Source organism: Coregonus lavaretus, assembly GCF_964263955.1.
Source record: "Coregonus lavaretus genome assembly, chromosome: 37".
In the NCBI taxonomy this organism is placed as follows: Eukaryota; Metazoa; Chordata; class Actinopteri; order Salmoniformes; family Salmonidae; genus Coregonus; species Coregonus lavaretus.
The window spans coordinates 10,708,921-10,720,841 of record NC_140024.1 but is presented as its reverse complement, the minus strand read 5'-3'; positions in this window follow the sequence as shown (position 1 = coordinate 10,720,841).

Genomic DNA, 11,921 nt, shown 5'->3' with positions numbered 1-11,921 from the left:
TGTCTTGACTGTCCATATCTTATTTTGATATTCCACACTCAATGTGCATGTTTTTGGGTGGCACGGGAAATGCTGTAATTGATCATCATAATCCTGGTCGGTCTTATTGAGGGTCTATCGGAACCTGTTGGTACTCCTGTCATTCTCAGAACCTCGCTTGTACTTCTTCTCCCCTGCCAACATCTGGTGTCTTGGAAGTTGACCTCTTTAGAGATGATCCACTTCATGGCCCTTAAGGCCTTGTGTAAACCCTGTATGGTATTATAGCTCTCCTTCAGTAGTTACTCTCTCACCTCCCCCTGAGCAAATGTTTCTGCCAGAGTTTGTCCATTGTACATATATATTTCCATGTCAGAATATCCTCTCACCACTACTCTCCTGAGTGAGTTTGATAGATTCCTAGGGTAAAGAAGGTACTGTTCTTTATGTTGAGTCCTTCCTAAGGGATCATGAGAATTCAAGCAGGCACAAAAGCAATCTTGCTTCCTCTGATATCCATGTTGACTGAATGTCTGGTCTGACTGCTGGGTTTTGATAAGAGAGGATTGATATAGGGGAATTGTAATGCTTATAAAAATGGCCTTTGTCTTCTCCTTAACTGAACTGCATCTCTGCAGTATATAGGCTGTGGGCATCGGCAACAACCCATGGCTCGTGATTAGATATCAGCCTGGCTTAACTCAGAGGCACTGTACTGTAGCATTGTGGGTAAATAAATGTTATTCTTAGTATGCTCACACGCTAACACATTTCCTGGAGGGTCTCCCTGACTCCGGGAGTCCTGCTGACGATCTATTGGCCGCTGCTGCTGATCTCAGAATACATGTAGGTCAGAATGGACCACCTGTGGAGTGATCCTTCCCTTCCTCCAGAGAGTCCAGTCTAGACAGACTTACTCCCCAAAAGCTGGATTTGTCAGAAAATGAGTGTGTTGACGGAGAAGACTGGCACATAAACAAAACAGACCCATCTGATAATCTGAGGAGAGACCACTTGTCAGAGATACAGTTTATAGATGATGCTCTGTGTATACAAAACATGACAGACTGACCAGGTGAATGCTATGATCCCTTATTGATGTCACTTGTTAAATTCACTTTAATCAGTGTAGATGAAGGGGAGGAGACAGGTTAAAGATGGATTTTTAATCCTTGATAACAGTTGAAACATGGATTGTATGTGTGCCATTCAGAGGGTGAATGGGCAAGACAAAAGATGGAAGTGCCTTTGAACGTGGTATGGTAGTAGGTGCCAGGAGCACCGGTTTGTGTCAAGAACTGCAACACTGCAGGAGTGTATCAAGAATGGTCCACCACCCAAAGGAATTTTTACCATTTATGCACCTGCAAATTACCACGTGAGATAAATGACACAGTAAACAAGAACTTGCCTCCAAACAAACAGGCCATTTTTTGACTTTGAAGTTAAAAATCTCAATTTCAGTTAGGATTTTTTTTAGGGGAGGGGGGGCCTGTGCAGTTGTTAATCAAACAAATACATGTGTGAACACGTTTTTCTTTTTTTAAACTTATTTAAAAAATAAATGGTTTAAGAGTGTCCTTATATATGACTGTATCTGTACTTGTCTACAGTCATCAGGTGTGCTGTAAGTGTGAATCTTTGCCTGCTGTCAGCAGTGGTTCATAGTCACCCCTTCTCCCAGATGGTGTGATTCAGCTCCTTGTGAGCAGTAGCAGCTGTGTGGAGACATGTCTTGACAGCTGCCCTCAGGCCCCAGGAATAGCACTGAATGCCTCTAAGTACTTACCTTCTTCGATTTAGGCATCCTCGTTCGTTCAGAGAAAACACACTACAGTGAGTCAGTCCACCAACACATGGATACCAATACACATAGACTCTTGCCCAGAATCTGCATGCAAAGCTTGTAAACAAAACATGTTGACCAAACTTAACAGCTGCTCTCTGTTCCTGGAGCATGCAAAAGAAAAATGGACTAACCTAATTTATTTTTGGGTCCTGACTCTTTGACTTTCCCCTGAACAAATTAGAAGACTGCGTCACATAGCCCCATATGTACTACTCGCTGCTGGCAGAATACACTGCCTGTGTGGCTATAATATTCAAATTGCTGGTCTAATTTTGTACTGATGTCCCCTCCCTCCGCTCTCTTGGTCCAGTCCAATGATGGTTCTCTCTTCTCTTTTATAGATGATGTGGTTTACTTAAATGTGATATTTGTGTTTTCTTGATGTGCATTGAACAGCAAAGTCAATAAACCATTGTTTAACTCAAAGGGACTCTTATCTAGTTGTTTCAAAAGCTCCACTCATAAGATACATCAGAATTGAGTAGAGCTGAGTCTTTTGGATCATTGGTCTTTATTAAACTAATGAACCTTGAAGGGTGATCCGATAGTGGATATATTGAGAATACAGGATAAACTGTAGTCACGTAAGGTGGTATTTTTTATACTGTTTCTCAATGGCTGTGTTTACACAGGCAGCCCAATTCTGATCTTTTTCAGAGCTGATCTGATTGGTCAAAAGATTTTGAAAATGTATGATTTCGATACATTCCCTTTAGTAGAATGTACTTACAGTAGTAAACCCAGTGTGCATTTAACATGTAAAAATTCAGAATAGGTTGCAATACAATACAGAAGGGTATAATAAGGCTATAGGTATTTCCCTCCCTCTTTCTTCTGCAACACTTCTGGAGATCAGCTACTGTATCCATATCGACTCTGTAGGGTGGAGAGGTATCATCACCATATCAATGGAAGCTTTACATCAACCCTAGCTGATCTTTGGCTCGATGAGAAGGCTGCTGAGAAACATCCAGTTCCCTGGCGTTCAGTGAGAGTCAAGATGCCTTGGCTTTGAGTAGACAGGTAGGTACCAGTGTTGTAACTTTACTGTAGATTCCTAGTGAGAAAGCCCCAGAGATGTATTGTAGGCCTGGGTTTACTCCTGGCCTTCCATACAGAGTTTTTCTCTCATGTTTTACAATTGGGTTGTAAAGTAGGAATAGGTCAGACCGATAGGATGACATAAACAGAGTACCTGAGGAAGGAATGACAGCTGTTATCCTTTCAGGTCACCCACCTCACCTGGTGCTCTGTGAGTGTGCCTCTGTGCTCAGTGTTCAAGAGGGTCAGAACGGTTCTGCTGCTATGCCATGATACAAGGAACCTATGGCATCGTCAAGCAGTTCACAGCATACAGTTGAGCAGATTACACGACCGCATGTTGGAATGTAGTTTGATTGAAGTGGTTGCTATAGCCTGGTGTCTTATCCCAGATGGCAGTTGTGAATTTTTGATTTTATTCAGGATCCCCATAAACCAGCGGCAATGGCGACAGCTAGTCTTACTGGGGTCCGACACATAACGAAAAAGACATTACAGACAGAAGACTTGGCAATTTATATACATTTAAAAATAAAAAACATTAACATGTAGACATTCCAGACTTATATTAACTACAACTTAAGACAGACTTAAAAAAAACAAAAAAACAATACAACCAAAGAATAATAATGTGTGTGTAGAGTGTGTTAGAGTGTGAATGCCAGGGGAGACTGTGTCTTGGTCCTTGCAGTCACAGGTGTGAGATTTGAGGGCAGTGCCATCCATACTTTCCTGCCCATTATCAGCTACTCTCTTGTTAGAATTACACACAAACACACACACACACAACAGCTCTGAATGTATGCAATAAAAGCAACGGACAAGGTTGTAAAATGCTATTGTGGGTCCTGTACTAATATTTAGGTTCTATTTTATCTTTATTTAGCTATGTCCTGTAGATATTTGGGTGTTATATAACAACACAGCTGCTGATAACCCAAGAAAACACACAGTACAGAGCCATGCAGGAAAACCATATGGGACTTCAGCTGCTCTTATCAGCTCAGGAGAGTGTGAAACAAACAGGCTAGTAGAACATGGGAGACAATAGTACTAATGGTGGTACAGTGGCTGACAGGGTAGACTGCTGTTTCGTTATCAAGTGAGTTCTTCCTTGCTATATCTAAAGTTAACTATGGGGAAAAACAGCCATCTCAGACTTTGACAATCTCTTTATCCATCTATCACGCTCTCTCTTCATCACACTTGCAGTAGGATGGTGGGTCTGTGAAAATCTGGAGCTGTGAGTGGAGGATGTATTAACCTGTGTTTTGATGCTTTTCCAAAGAAGACAACCAGTCTTTCATAGTTATTTCGATACAATTTCCCCCTAGATTATGTGCCGTTATGACTAGGAGGCTGTGTGAATAATCAAGTTGACATGGCGGTTAGCTGGGGGAGGGGAGGTGGAAGGGAGGGGGTGGGAGTCGTAGCCTACCTGGTCTCGCCGAGGACACACTGTCCTGTCCTTGCTCTGCTGTGATCGTATGATGCAGGCATCCTCATATGACATCCATATTGGAAACTCAATTATCCTTCAGGTTGAAATTATACTGCATCTCTATTGTTAATTCCAATCGTTGCCAGGGGACAGAAATGTGTGTCCTTGATTTTATTGTCTAGCTGATTGTTTGGGATTCACTCTACATTTCTGTCTGAGTTTTGAGTGACACTTGAGTCATTGTTGGAGTGAGGAGGAAAAGTAATAAGCATTAACTATGAATGTAGCTGATTTCAAGGCAAATAATGGGTATGAATGTATTGATCTATTAGTCTGAGAGGAGAGTATGAACTAGAAACTCTTTGCTGACACACACAATAACAAAACATCAAGTCCCTGACCCACATTTTAACTATTTGCTGGATAATGGGGAAAAAATGTCTTTAAATTATTTTGATTTTTATATATTGAGCTCCCGAGTGGCACAGCGGTCTAAGGCACTGCATCCCAGTGCTAGAGGCGTCACTACAGACCCTGGTTCGATTGCAGGCTGTATCACAATCCGGCCGTGATTGGGAGTCCCATAGGGCGGCGCGCAATTGGCCCAGCGTCGTCTGGGTTTGGCCGGTGTAGGCCGTCATTGAAAATAAGAATTTGTTCTTAATTGACTTGCCTAGTTAAATAAAGGTACAAAAATATATATACAGTGGGGAGAACAAGTATTTGATACACTACCGATTTTGCAGGTTTTCCTACTTACAAAGCATGTAGAGGTCTGTAATTTTTATCATAGGTACACTTCAACTGTGAGAGACAGAATCTAAAACAAAAATCCAGAAAATCACATTTGTATGATTTTTAAGTAATGAATTTGCATTTTAGTGCATGACATAAGTATTTGATACATCAGAAAAGCAGAACTTCATATTTGGTACAAAAACCTTTGTTTGCAATTACAGAGATCATATGTTTCCTGTAGGTCTTGACCAGGTTTGCACACACTGCAGCAGGGATTTTGGCCCACTCCTCCATACAGACCTTCTCCAGATCCTTCAGGTTTTGGGGCTGTCGCTGGGCAATACGGACTTTCAGCTCCCTCCAAAGATTTTCTATTGGGTTCAGGTCTGGAGACTAGCTAGGCCACTCCAGGAACATGAGATGCTTCTTACGGAGCCACTCCTTAGTTGCCCTGGCTGTGTGTTTCGGGTCGTTGTCATGCTGGAAGACCCAGCCATGACCCATCTTCAATGCTCTTACTGAGGGAAGGAGGTTGTTGGCCAAGATCTTGCGATATATGGCCCCATCCATCCTCCCCTCAATACGGTGCAGTCGTCCTGTCCCCTTTACAGAAAAGCCTCCCCAAAGAATGATGTTTCCACCTCCATGCTTCACGGTTGGGATGGTGTTCTTGGGGTTGTACTCATCCTTCTTCTTCCTCCAAACACGGCGAGTGGAGTTTAGACCAAAAAGCTATATTTTTGTCTCATCAGACCACATGACCTTCTCCCATTCCTCCTCTGGATCATCCAGATGGTCATTGGCAAACTTCAGACGGGCCTGGACATGCGCTGGCTTGAGCAGGGGGACCTTGCGTGCGCTGCAGGATTTTAATCCATGACGGCGTAGTGTGTTACTAATGGTTTTCTTTGAGACTGTGGTCCCAGCTCTCTTCAGGTCATTGACCAGGTCCTGCCGTGTAGTTCTGGGCTGATCCCTCACCTTCCTCATGATCATTGATGCCCCACGAGGTGAGATCTTGCATGGAGCCCCAGACCGAGGGTGATTGACCGTCATCTTGAACTTCTTCTATTTTCTAATAATTGCGCCAACAGTTGTTGCCTTCTCACCAAGCTGCTTGCCTATTGTCCTGTAGCCCATCCCAGCCTTGTGCAGCTCTACAATTTTATCCCTGATGTCCTTACACAGCTCTCTGGTCTTGGCCATTGTGGAGAGGTTGGAGTCTGTTATACAGGTAACGAGTTCAAACAGGTGCAGTTAATACAGGTAATGAGTGGAGAACAGGAGGGCTTCTTAAAGAAAAACTAACAGGTCTGTGAGAGCCGGAATTCTTACTGGTTGGTAGGTGATCAAATACTTATGTCATGCAATAAAATGCAAATGAATTACTTAAAAATCATACAATGTGATTTTCTGGATTTTTGTTTTAGATTCCGTCTCTCACAGTTGAAATGTACCTATGATAAAAATTACAGACCTCTACATGCTTTGTAAGTAGGAAAACCTGCAAAATCAGCAGTGTATCAAATACTTGTTCTCCCCACTGTATATATTTTCAGACTTTGCTACTGTAGACCAATACCATCTTTCCCTTCTGTGTCTTCTATATATGAATGCTATTGGCTACTTTCAGAATTTAAGCAGCAATTAATGCTCATCACTTTTTCTCACTCAAACAATGATTCTTGTGTCAGTAAAAACGAATTGATGGTTCAGAAATATAAACTGGATCGCAAACAAAATAAGCTAGATAATTAGCTCAAGTGCATATATTTCTGTTCCCTAGCCTCATCATCAATCCACATACAATACGTACATGGAGAAGAATGTCAGCAGGTCATTTTTTCAGAAACATATTTTATGGCATAGCTTTCAGACATTTTTACCTCAGCATCTTGGTGAAATATTAATGCCCATTGAGGGCATATGAGTTTACACCTCCTGATGTTCTGTTTCTAAACCTTGAGAGAGATTTTTTTTACCCCAACAAGACCTGTTTGGTATTGTTTGAGAGTGTTCCCCCTGAGCGATCTCTGACTCTGTTCTCTGTACTCCTGCCAGGGCCAAAAAGAGACCCGGGCCACAGGTGGACATTGTTTATGACCAATTAACAATTCATAAGCACCATAAACATAGAGGGGGAAAACATAGCAGACTTCACGTAACGATGGTAAGGTTCTCAGTGTGCCCTAGAAAATCACCTCGCTGGCGGCATTGTTTTCAAAGACCTGATTTCCATGTTGTGTTCATATGAGAGTGGAGGGGTGTGTGAGTGGAGCAGAGGTCTGAGATCAAGAGAACAATACTGCCCTGTTGTGACCCAGACTGAGATCACACACCAAGAGCCAGTTAGGTACCTGGAGACAGAGATAGGAACCAGGAACCAATACACTATACTGCTGCGTTAGGATGTATTTATATTGATGGCCATCCATTGTGAGCCAAGTTGTTGTGATATGAGAAGTAGTTACATAAATGAAGTTGAACCATAGGCTTTGATCCCATAGTACACTAATGGACATTGGCTTAAGGAATGTCTGGGGGAAAGTGGCCACTGAGTGAGAGATTAATATTAGAAGGCTTTTCTTTTTGGTTGAGTTGGAGACGTGAATCCAACATAATTTGTTAAGTTGTCGACAAGTTAATAGGCTATTTATTGTATTTCAAAAGTGATATTGAATTGTGTTTGGTTGTCAATGCAACCAAATATCAACATTTGAAGAAGATGTATCTTCTGCTTGTATAGTTCCATCTGTGCCACTGACTTAGTCTGGCTTTAAGAAGACCTATCTCCTTCAAATTTTGATATTTGGTTGCGTTGACAACCAAACACAATTCAATGTCACTAAATATCATTACATTTGAAATCAGGGGTTGAAACCCTAGGCCTATTGTATTGTCTATTTCAAGTTGAATTCTGGGTTGAATTGAAACAACAGCTGTTGATGACTTTGCAAATGCTATATAAGCCTCAATAGCATCATGGATGTTATATGAGTGGTAAAGTATTTTTTTTGTATATTTTATATATTTTGTATATATATTTTTATATTTTATATATTGTACATTTAATTTGTCTCTGTTAAACCTACCTTTAGGAATGACTTTGATAGCAACATTTAATCTATTTAGTTTTAAAGTGAAGATCTCTCAAGAATCATTCTCACGATAGCATATTGGTAATAGTCAGTGACTAATGTGGTCCTCTGTAGCTCAGCTGGTAGAGCACGGCGCTTGTAACGCCAAGGTAGTGGGTTCGATCCCCGGGACCACCCATACACAAAAAAAATGTATGCACGCATGACTGTAAGTCGCTTTGGATAAAAGCGTCTGCTAAATGGCATATTATTATTATTATATTATAATGTCATGGGCTGGGCTTGGTTAAAACCCTGGATGGGAGACCAAAGGGTTGCTGTAGATGGGTCCATTCTCCAGTAAGGGGTGCTGCCCAGCAAAAAAAAAAAAATCTGATACTGGATTTAAAGTTGAAGTTCTGACGTTGTTTTAAAGGTGCAAATTCAACATATTTTATACAAGGTTTGTCTATGTTGGAATTTGGTTACCATGATGACATAATCCTGTGGTTGAAATTTCACCCTCAAAACAACCGTTTACGTTGATGACCTTTTTTCAAATCCTATGTATTTTTGACGTAGATTCCACATCACAATGCGTTGACAAATTACATTGAAACAACGTTGATTCAACTAGTTTGTGCCCAGTGGGAAGGCAATGCTTCAGTATTCATAGAATACAGTGATTGTTTAAAGGTTCTCCCTCAAATCCATTGTGCAGTTTTGTATGTTATGCTGAGGGTGGATGAATATTTTTCATATAGTGAATCGATCTTTGTCTTTATCAATGGAGCCTCTGATTGTTGAATGGCCTGTATGGTGAATCACCCCACCTTCAGACAGACACTGCCCACCTGTATAGAGAACAAACCCGTGACAGCTCTCCAAACTGTGACTGAAGAACACTGGCTGGTTCCATGCAGGTGTCGTAAACATATTCAAATCTCTCTGTGAATAACAAATGCCTGAAGGTCTCTCCTTTTGTTTACTGGCAAATGTACATTTGTTTGTTTAAAGCAAAGCATCTTTCTTTGTGTCCTTTTAAAAGTAAATAAAGGAATGAATGGTGATATTTGACAGGGAGGTTGTTTTGTTGAGGTTGTTCCAAGAGCATTATCAGTAGCTGACACTGTTCTTCCTGTTAATTGTTTGGGCCCTATTTACCTGGGTGGTAGTGAAAGGAGCTTCCCTCAGGCACCTTGCATCAGAAACCTTCGCTCTAGAGAGTAACAGGCGGGATTAATGCCAGCCTGCCTAATCGCCAGAGTTGCTATAAACAGGACAATTGCAATGGAGTAATGCACTTTTTAAGCACTTGCTATAGTCAATCTGCTTTTCAACCTTTGTCTTTGGGTAGAAGACAAGCTTAAAATCATATCCAATGCCTAATACAATTTCAAGATGGTCAAACATTTATTTATTTATGTAAGCGTTGTGAATGGGTAAGTTCACTAACCTCAGACTGGCTAGTCACACAGCGAGAGCAAGCAGGCTACATCATCTCTTTTTCCATAAAAGTGGAGCCACCTCACCAAACACAGTGTTGCTAAGATGTCTACAAGGACTCTGTGTTTCTGTCCCTCACCAGCACACCAATATACCATGAAAATGAAAAACATCAAAAGGAACCAAAACATAATAGCTTTTGCTACCAAAGATAGAAATATTCCCATGTGTGTATTTCTTTTAAGCCTAAAATTTGTCTGTGAATCACTTGGCAGGTTAAAAAACATTTAAAGTAGCACCTTGTTTACTAGAGAGTTGCTCATTGTTACTGGAAAAATATACAACCTGTCAAGTTACCCCACGACAGTGCCTGAAATGAAAAATATTACCATAATTGGGTTTCTCATCTTTATCAGGCAGCATACTTGGTGCCAACTATTTGAGATTTGCAATTAGGCAGTAGGAACTTTAACCATGAGCTGAGAACACCCTCTCATTAATGACTACCTTTCAGCTGAAAGGGAAAAAATGGTTTAGAGCTGGTTGGGTGGCAGAGATGTCTGCAGGGGCAGTTTAAGGATGCAATTAGCCAGTAGCTGTAGAGCTTTCCTTAACACAAAAAGGAGTTCCTGTTTTTATCTCAACACATCATTAGATGAACCATAGATGGGTTGTCAATGTCCAGAGTGCCTGGGGAAATGAACAGTGCTTTCATTCTGGTGGCCACGGAGTCAAAGCGCTGGGTACATACAGTATGCAAACAGAGACCTACAAACACTGTTGTCAGACTGTTAGTTGTGCCATAATGATACAGGCCAAATTATAGGTCCACTTTTAGATTGTGAAATGAACAACACACAGCAGCATATTTTAATCATGCTTCTCTCTCTCTCTCTCTCTCTCTCTCTCTCTCTCCCAGTAAGCGGTTCTCTTGACAGTCCAGTGTTCTCCTGAGGCTTGCCTTGTGTCACATGACCAGCCATGTGTCAGATCATTTATGTCATGGTAGCGCTGCAGGAGGAATATGCTTTTATCACATCTCTGCCAGCCAGACCTCTGCTCTAACATTACATCAGCCTCTCCCCATCCATTTCCATCTAATGCTTCCTCGCAGCATATCCAGATTTCTCTAATTTTGAGGAGGGAATGTGATATCCAAACAACCCCCGCCAGCACATGGGAGTAAGGAGTAGCTTCCTGATTATATGCACATATACTAGGTCTACCATTTGGTGATCTGTTTTCAGTAAAATAACACATATTCTGGGTTGGCATGGTCGTACATAAATTGTGATGGTAGATAAAAATCTATTATATCTTTTTTTTTGTACAACATTTGTAAACTATGACATATCACTCATAAGGATTTGTGTGAGAGATCACATTGTAGACATTGTCAGAACTCTTGAGGCATCCAGTGGCTTGTTGTCTACAGCTTGCAGGGTGTTCCCTTCTCCACTAACGTTTCTCAAATGGAAGGAAGTTTGATCCTGATGGGGCCACAAAATGGTTGGTTCTAGTGTAGCTTGTGTAACTGCTGAGACTGTGAATTTTAGAGCAGAGGCCTGAAAGACATTTGGTACTGTCTGAACACATTAATCTCATGAGTGAACACCATTCAACTCACAAATGAAGTGTTTCCAAATGCATTTATTACAAAATCTGAGATCATCATATAATGAATAATGCAATACTGATAAAGTTCTGTACAGTGTTTAAATATTGACACAGCAATGTTCACATTGGTTTATGTACAAAGTCTCTAAGCTTGTAAAATATTTCAAAACAGATATTTAATTTTTCATGATATATCATCATTGTCATTGTGACAAAATGTACCAAAACAGCTTTTTAGTACAGGTCATATGGAAATTATCCTGATTTCTTTGGGTGATGTTTATTGAAAATGCTACAAAATGTTTATTTGCAGGTTTACTTTAAGTCATGTAATTTTGAGCTAGATATTATTTGAATTTAAATACATTGATTAGCATTTATTTGATCAACATTGTATGAGTGCTGTAAATATATTAAGCATGTTTTTCCCTGAATAATAATTATTTTATACTCAACATACACTACCAATCAAAAGTTTGGACACACCTACTCATTCAAGGGTTTTTCTTTATTTTTACATTGTAGAATAATAGTGAAGACATCAAAACTATGAAATAACACATATGGAATCATGTAGTAACCAAAAAAGTGTTAAACAAATCCAAATATATTTTATATTTGAGATTCTTCAAATAGCCACCCTTTGCCTTTATGACAGCTTTGCACATTCTTGGCATTCTCAACCAGCTTCATGAGGTAGTCACCTTGAATGCATTTCAATTAACAGTTGTTC